Genomic DNA, 9,443 nt, shown 5'->3' on the forward strand with positions numbered 1-9,443 from the left:
AGTGTGAAATTAGGCAATGCCTGTTGATTGTCAGTAAAATGAGTATAGTAGAGTGACTAAATAGCAAATAGTCCAACTGTCAGAGGATTTCTGAAACAAGACCAGGAAAAACAGCAACATGGAATCAAATGCCATTCAGGGACTTTGATTCTGTGTCTGTCTCTTTATGGTGTTCCATATTTCAGGCCAATACCACTCCATCCCCTTCCTAACCTCTCCCCCGCCCCCCAAGCAACATGAAAAGCAAAGAACAACTCTTCTGCTGAACAACTGTTATTCTGAATTATTATATATTTTTTAAACTTTTTGCCCAGTTAGTCATATGTCTGAAAATGCATAGAGTATCCTCTTAAGCAAGAGTGTGACTCAAGCTCTCACTACATACTTGCAAAAGAACTTTGGCATGCCCCATCTCTGAGGAGGCTGGTGGGGTTGAGACGGGACCGAATAGTGGCAGAATGCTTTGATGAACATGGAGGTCACGCCTGACATCAAGTCTGGGTGGATCTGAAGGGTGGGGCAGCCCACTGTGCACCACCTAAAGTGGGAGGGGCTGGAATGCTGGGGAAAAATTGAACAGACCCTGAAGGAGTCAATCCATGGTTGCTGCCAAGTGTCTCCTCCTCTTCTTCCACAGTAAATTTGGAATCCACCCTTATCTCTTTTACCACACTCCCCAGTCTTTTCTGGAGTCTGTATTTGTTCTCTGCATGCAACCATATTTTATTCCATCTCCCAGATTTAAGCCAGTGTCTTGATCTTAAATCTGGCGACTTCCATTACACTACAAACCCTTCAGCTTGTACAGCCCTTATAATCCTGCAATGATACCCAGTTGCTTTCCCAAATGTTTCATGAAGCTTTCTTTGTAAGGCTTTCTCTTGCATTTTCAAACCTGGATACCTTACCTATTCTTTCCACATTGCTCATCAGAATTATCAATCCCAAGTAAATAGACCTTCTGTAGGTTTACTGTGAAATAATAGGTTAGATCCTTAAAAAGACTAAAAGTTATTATATGATGTAAAAGCAGTTGAGTTGATAGCACTGGGATCAAAAACCAATGTAACAGCAGTCACTATAGAATGATTGAAGGTGAAATAAGAGATACTTCTCAGTGGCTGTTCAAAATGGTATTCTTTTTTTTTCTGGGTACCTTTCAAAAATTACTTTGCTTCTTAATGATTCATAAGAAATACATGATAATTGCAGAAAAATTAGAATACATAGATAAAAGAATTAAAAAATTACCAATAACCCCATCACTGGACCATTGATGTTTTGGGTATATATTCTTTGGGACTTAATAGTATGATAATATTGAATATACTAATGTATGTGTATCAAATATACTTATATACACAAACAGATGTGAGTAAGTATCCTAAGTAAGCCAGAGCTCAGATTCAGGTACACTTGGTACATGCTATCAGGTGTCACCTCCTACTCGTCCCAAATATCTATTTGCTTCCACATGATTCACATGGACACTGAGAAACCTTATGAGAAATGAATTCAAAACATGTTCAAATTAGAGGTTCAAACATATATATAATAGTTATGACTGGAAAACTCAGTGTGTGTGTTTGGGATGGTGTTTACCCCAATATCAAAGAGGACCTATGGGGTTCCTGAGAAAAAATGCATCCTAAGAGTCATGTTCATTGGGCCAAATTCAGAAATGAGGACTTCAGGAGAAAGCCATGATTCTGGATTCAGCATAAAGCTATGATTTCAGTCCCCACCCACCCCACTGCCAATGCCCCAGCCTTCTAGGATTCTGCACTCTGGGGACAAAGATACTGAGCAAGCAAAAGTAAGAGCTTAAAATCTAGGATTCCAAACAACCTTGTGTTAGGGCTCCTTTACCCAAGCATAAGAAGAGAATTGAGGAGGTGGTGGAAGTCAGCCTTAGTGGTCCTTGATCTTAATGGAACCTCCATAGGCTGCTGACATGCCCCTCCCATACAAATACCACGTTGCACCCTGTAATCTGCTTTTTAAAATCTAACTTATATAAATTTACCACAATTTATGTATAAATGGTGTTTTAGTAAACTCTCTTGTAGCAAAATATTTGGGTATATGCTAAATAATTTCATTAGGATGAGTTCCTAGAAGTGGGTTTATGGGTCTTATGGTGGGCACATGTTTAAGACCTATGACATGTACCATACATATATTTGTTATGTGTCCTCTAGAGAGACTGAACCCACTTACTCCTACCAGCATTGAATGAAAGTGACAGATAAAAATGTTATTCTTTTAATTCCTTTAACAGCTAGCTGACATCCCAGATAGCACATCCCTTGTGTTTCTAAAGCCACCACCCACTGTAAATAATGGGGAGGTATTAAACCAAGTGGTCCTGTCTGTGGTTTGCAGCCCCGGTCCCACCTTAGACCAGGATAGCAGGCACCACCCCATGCATAAATCATGAATCTTGGCTGGTCTTTTTCCTCTTCACTCTGCAAGCCCATATCTAACTTGGCTATTCCTTGGCATTTTTTTTTTTTTTGAGTACTACATTTTCCTCCTGCTTAGTATCATGTTGTTGGAATAATTTTCTTCCCTAATATATTATTTTACTTCTTCCCAGATCTACTCTTATTTGGTATTTCCATACCACTTTTCCAACCTCTCTGAGCATGTTGACTTACACAGTATGAATTCACTCACAGTTGAGCCACTTTAAATTAATGTGCCAAATAAAAACCTATGAGACATTACCATTACCAACCATGCCCCAATACTGTGTCTGTTTCTTCCTTGCTCTCTGTTGCCTTCTGTGAACTCATTTTTGGTTTCATCAATATTCTTTATTCCTGTTGTCCCTGTCCTATTCAATTTTAGAAATGCATTTTTAAGCCACTCAATTGTTTAAAAGAGAGCCAAAGAAACATAAAATGGGCTGAAGAATATATTATAAATGTGAACTTTTTTTCTACTTGGCAAAGGTTGTAAAAAAAACAGTGGTATTTACGTGGAAACAAAATAAATTTGCACTCTTATACACTAGTGGGTATAAATTGATACAGTGTTTCTGGAAGGTAAATTGGAAGTACATATATCAAAAGCCTTAAAAAGCATTTTGCACATGCAATTCTATCTCTACGAATTTATCTGGAGAAAATAACTGAACAAGTATACAAAGATTAATATAAAAGCATGCTTATTGCAGCATTATTTATAAGTAAAAATTGAAACAGATGATTCAATAATAGGGAATTGTTTAAATAAAATAGGGTTCTATGTGCATATGGAAATATACACAGCTATTGAAAATGACGACTTAAATTTGTGTTTACAGTAATGGAAGAACATTGATGATATAATGTTAAATAAAAACGGCAGGTTGCAGAATAATTGGTGTAGTATGACCCCATCTTGGTAATAAAGGCATTTGCATTTATGTAACCAGAGTAGAAAAGCTGGATCCCATTTCTATTGGCATGCATGCTTAGCATGGGAGAAAAGGACACCACAGAGAAGTGTTAGGGACACTTGTGCCCAGGGGAGGAAAAGGAGAGAGCTGGAGAGAAGGCTTGGCCAGACTCTATAGGGAGGAGGCCATTCTCTCAGTGTCAGCCCAAGGGAGCACACGGCTCTGGAGCCCTGAGCATGCTGGGAATGGAGGTGCCCAGTTCACACCTGAGGAGGGACAGCTCTGGAAGCAACGGAGAGAGCATCGGGGCAGGGCAAACTTGGCCACAGGGACAGCAGGCAGCTTGGTGCGCAAACATAAAAGGCCTCTGAAGAAAATGGCATAATGGCGTATGTAGGGACCATCCCTGGGCAAGAATTGGCTTGAGCCCAGAGTCAGCGAAGCTGGACGTGCTTCTTGGGTCCAAAGGTCAATAGGTCCAGAACACTCCTTGACGCCTGCTGAATGCTCCCTGGAGCTAAAAGTGAATGGCCTATTGAACAGACAAACTGTTCCCTATGGAAAATAGCCAAGGGCCTTAGGTCCTGCACAAGCCAAGGCATGTCTCATTGTCCTGCACGCGGTAATGAGGTCCAAAGGTTAACATGTACCTTCCTTGAGCAATTTCCATAAGAAATGGAACATATCACCTCAGGACTCTAAAGAGAGTCACATACCAGAAAGTAGCTGCTGGACAAAAGGAGTATAAAAGTAAAGCGACTGGTGCTTTTCGGCGCTGCAGTCTTGTACCGTCTTTGTGTGTCTGTGTGTTTCTTTCTGTGTTCATCCCCCGTTCTGTAATCGGGCCGCTACAGGCGTATCCTCCTTTTCTGTCGGCAAAAGCAAGTCACATGATCATAACAAAGTCAAGAGAAGGGAAAACACACTCCGTTTCTTCAGTGGGGGCCCTGCAGGTAAAGCCATGTGGGCATGAACTTAGGGAGAATAAAGAATGGAGATCATTATTGCAATCCACCACCCCTGACTTTTCTCATATTTTGGACAATAATCACATAATATTTGTGTATTTATGCCCATATAAATAGACGATGTGGTAGATGGTTACATGAATGGTCCCCAAAGAACCATGTCTGTCTAGAAGGTAACTTGGAAATATATATATTTCCACAGTGTTCATGGTCTGTGTTAATTTTCTAGGACTTTTGCAACAAAATACCGCAAACTGGGTGGCTTCAGACAGAATTGTATTCTCTCATAGTTCTGGAGGACAGAAGTCTTGAAATCAAGGTGTTGGCAGAACCATCTTCCTCTGAAGGCTCTCGGGAAGGATCCTTCCTTGCCTCTTCCAGCTTCTGGTAGTTCCAGGTGCTCCTTGGTTCATGGCAGAATGACTGCAACCTCTACCTCCAGCCTCATGTGGTCATCTCCCCTCTGTGTCTCTGAGTCTCTCCCTGATCTTATAAGGGCACTAGTCATATGGTTTAGGGGCCCACTTTACTCCAGTACAATGCCATTGTAACTTGATTATTTCTGCAAAGACCCTGTTTCTAAATAAGGCCACATTCTGAGTACTGGGTTAGGACTTGAGCTTCTCTTTGAGAGGGACACAATTCAGCCCATAATAGTGGCCTTGTGTTGTTCACTCCCTCATTGAGTCTGGGTCATGTGACTTGCTTTGGCCAACAAGACAGCGGGAAACTCAGCACAGAAAGGGCCTGCCGAGCCATTGGAGGGCTGCCCCACACATGAGGAAGCCTGCTGTAGCCTCTCTGAGGATGAAAGGACAACAGGCCAGCGAGGCCCAGCTACTGCAGCTGTCCCAGCTAAGCCCAACGCCCAGCCCACCCTCAAGCTGAACTGATGCCCATGAGAGAACAGGTGAAGCCACAGAACTGCCCAGGCACGTCACAAAATTGTGAGAAAACATAAATTATTGTTTCATAGGAGCCTCTGCATTTTGGGGTGGCAGTAATAAAAAAAACTGATACAAATAGTTGTTGGTTTTTCTAAAGTCTAAGCCCGAATCAGAGTTGATGTACCCCACCCAGCCCACCAGTTCAAAAGTGATTGGTTTTATTGCAATTGAAAAAAAAAAAAAAAAGAACTTTAGAGATAACCCAGACTGACTTCCTCATCTCGCAGATGAGAAAATTGAGACTCAGGGGCTGAAACCATGGCCCCCACAGAAGCAGGCATCCGCCTGCTGACTTTTGGTTCTGTGCTCTCTCGATATTACCAGGAGGTCACACACTCTAATCTGAAACTACTGCCCCGAGGGTGGGGCTGGCTCACGGTCACACAGCTATTTAGTGTCAATATCAAGGCTAGAAATCAGATTTCCTAACTCCTCATCTAGAATTCTCTTCCTTTTGGGGGATGGTGGGTATACTGTGTGTGTCTTTTACACATTTAGCTGAGTATTGTCCTGTGAAGTGTTATCTTTGTCCCAGAGTGGGGTTCAGGGGGAAAAAGATACCATCCCTTATCTTCCCTAGCTCTGAAACCTCTTTCTTTTCCTTTTTCACTCTCCCTTCCTAAATCCCCCAGCCCTGGAAATGTGAGTAAGAATTCCTACCCCTCCCCATCAGCCACCACTTCATGCAGGATGGATTAATGAGGTTATGTCTCCAAAGAACTTTGAGTTCCTTGGAAGAAAGGCATCAACATGCAAAGTGGTGGTTGTTATTGCGATTACTTCACTGAGTAGGGTTTCACAGCTGTCCTGATGGAAAAGGGGCCAACAAAACAGAATGCCAGTTTCCCCCAGCAGAGGAGCAGCTGGAATGGATTATAAATGAGACCTGTGTGCCCCGTTCCCGTTTTCGTCAAAGCCCATCAGCCTTTCTCCATGCCCAGCTCTCCCCTTGACAGCCCAGCAGGCTCCCTGAGCCAGGCAGGTGTGGGCAAAGGCACCGTCTGAGCTCCACGTGCGTAAACCTGCTTGGCAGGGGCAGCAGAACCCTATATTCTGAAATGGGGCCAACCCATTACCAGTGCTCAGTAATGCAGTGGATTTCTCCAGTGGTGATTCGGGGTAAGTAAACATTCTCATTGCTCAAACTTCCCTCCACTTTACAGGGCAGGAGGGACGGGGGAGGGAGAGGGAAGAGGGTGTGCAGACTCAGACAAGTGTCACATTGCCAGGGCCAGAGCACCTCTACTCACACTTCTGGACTTTTTACTCCTTCCTTCCTCTTTTTCTCCTTCCCTCCCTTTTCTCCCTCCTTCCTTCCTTCCTTCCTTCCTTCCTTCCTTCCTTCCTTCCTTCCTTCCTTCCTTCCTTCCTTTTCTTTCCATGTAACACATATTTATTGAATCTCATGTCAGGCACCATATTATGTTCTGGAGAAATAATGCAAACAAGCTGCAGTCCTTGCCTTTTCAGGAGTGGTGGTGGGGAAAGAGACAGACGAATGGACAGAACATCACATTCCATAACACATTCCAAAACCACATTGCTACAGCCAGACTAAGTATATGGTGCCACAGGGACATGCAGAAGAGCCACTCACCCTGGTTTTGCAGGGATTTTGAAAGGCCCCTACAGCACTGATTGGGGATGGTCAGTTCCGTTCGTTCTGCAATAGTATAAAAATTGTCAATGTTATAAGTGCACAGAAAAAAAAAACAGATTGTGAGCATTCTAATAGTATCAATTGTGCTGTAATCATAATATTATTCCTTCATTTATTGAATACGTTCTATGCATCAAGCACTACTGAAAGCTTTAAATGCATTGCCTTATTTAAGCCTCATAACAATTCTGTAAAGCAGGTTCCATTACTGTGCTTATTTTACTGAAGATGAACCAGAGGCCCAAAAAGATTAAACAACTTGCTCAAAGTCACAGAATTAGAGAGCAGGAGCATCAGGTTTGCTGCCGCAGGGCGTCACACCTGAGGCCACACCTCCAGCCAGACACAGCAGCCCCTTCGTGCAGAGACATTCCACCGCCACAGGCAGGTTAGCTCTGGCCTGATCTTACTTCAAAAAAACAAAAAGCTCTATAATAGCAAGGGAAAATACTCATAATGGATTCTCAATAAATATTTCCTAACTAAAAAAAAATTTCCTTAAGCCCAGAAAATACAGATTTTCTAGTGCATTGGGAAGAATGGATACGTAAAATGATATTTTCTTCTGATTTAACAACCCATGTGTGAAATAGCATTTTTGTTTTTGATTTTTAGAATCAAATCTTCCTGTATTTACTTTTCCCAGCTTTACTGAGGTATAATTGACAAATAAAATTGTATATATTTAAAGTGTACAATGTGATATTTTGATATACATAGACATTGTAAAATGATTACTACAACCAAGCTGTTAACATACGTATCACCTAACATAGTGTGTGTGTGTGTGTGTGTGTGTGTGTGTGCGCGTGTGTGTGAATGAAATAGAATTTTTAATCAACACAAAATTGTATGCACAAATATATTGGCAAACAAATTGGAAAGTAAGTTAGGAAGACACTTAACTATGGACTTAAGGGCAACTTACCCATTTTTATAGTTATAACTTGTCTTTAAGTTCTCAAACTTTTTCTAATCCTTTTGTCTTGTCTATTTAACTGGACTGTAATCCTCTGGAGGTCAGAGACTTGTCTGTTGTCCTTTTCTGTCCTTGACCGCACCCAATCCCAACCTCCTCTTTGTGCTCCAAGGGTGATCTTGCTGTGTCTGCGTTAAGGAATTTATCACAGCGTCCCTCAATGGTTGAGTTAGTTATGTGCAAATTTCATATGAACTCTTGAGGATATTTATTCAGGCACATAATAGGTTCCCAGTAAATGCCTTTTATTTTGAAACCAGAGGACACTTGATAAAAACTCAAAGCTGGTTGATAAACCAACCCAAGTCAAATCTTTCAAGGAGCTCATGTACTTTCTTCAACGACTTGTGCTCTTGCAGCCCTTCAGTACGGCCTTTCCTTCACTCCTGCCTCTGTGCAGTGTTCCTCAGCTGCATGTCAAAACCAGGTTTTTATTCTCTTGACCATGATGCTCAGTTATATATTTCCTTTGGGGGAATCACCCAATTTGAGGATTTTTTCCCCCTTAATACGATGATCATTTCAAATACCAATAAAAATGTTTTGCTTTGTTTTTAGATTTTTTGCATGTGCACGTGCATGTTCATTTTTATTAATGTCAGGTGTTCTGTTTAATGCATCCCAATAATCTGGCTTGCATGGCTTCCTTAGTGCTTCCTACTCAAACAAAAGTTCTTTGCTGATACAGACAACAAAGATGACATATTTAATCGAAAAAGTAAATGGTTAGTGCTCCCTTATTTTTAGCATAGAGTTGGGCTCAACATTTTAATATATTATCCGATTTGAATTTGACAACACCCCTGTGAGGTGGACACTATTATCATGTCCATACTAAAGCTGAGGAAGTGGGACTTGGAGGTTCTAAGGGATTTGCAAATGAAATTCTGGGATTCAATTAGACCTGATTCCCTGGTACTCTTGAAGACCAGACTCTTCTGCCTCTTCTTATTATATTCACCTAGAATCATTGGTTTCTCCAAGCACCCTAGGGTTGATCTCATTTGCCTTCCACCTACAGAGGGGGAAACTTGAGAGGCCCGTGTAGATGATATGCCGAAGACCCCCAAGAGTGTTGGGTGTTGATTCTGGTTTGTGGGTGACACTCCGCCATTCCTGCCTGTTTTGAATAATGAGGCTAAAAGAGGGTAGGGATCGAGTTGTTCCCACTTGCTTTGTGCAGACACAGGTCACATTTGAGTTACAGAAGTAAACAGATACCTAAGTATGTCTGGGCTCTGTAGAAATTAGCTGCAAAAACAGCTTCTGCCTTTCTCAGTTCCCCAGGACAGTGACAGTGAGAGTGAGTCGGGGGAGAGTCACAGAGCACCATGTCGTTCTGTGGTTACTTTATATTGTACCTCAGGCATATGTAACCAAATTGTCATTTCCTGGACCTTTCTTCCATGTGTGGCATTTCCTCTGAAGCAAGTTGAGCTGGAAGGGGACAGGGACCTGGCAGGCTGCCTGTGGACTAATCAGCCCCACAGAAATAAAGAAATAC

This window comes from Lemur catta, chromosome 9 (assembly GCF_020740605.2).
Source record: "Lemur catta isolate mLemCat1 chromosome 9, mLemCat1.pri, whole genome shotgun sequence".
In the NCBI taxonomy this organism is placed as follows: Eukaryota; Metazoa; Chordata; class Mammalia; order Primates; family Lemuridae; genus Lemur; species Lemur catta.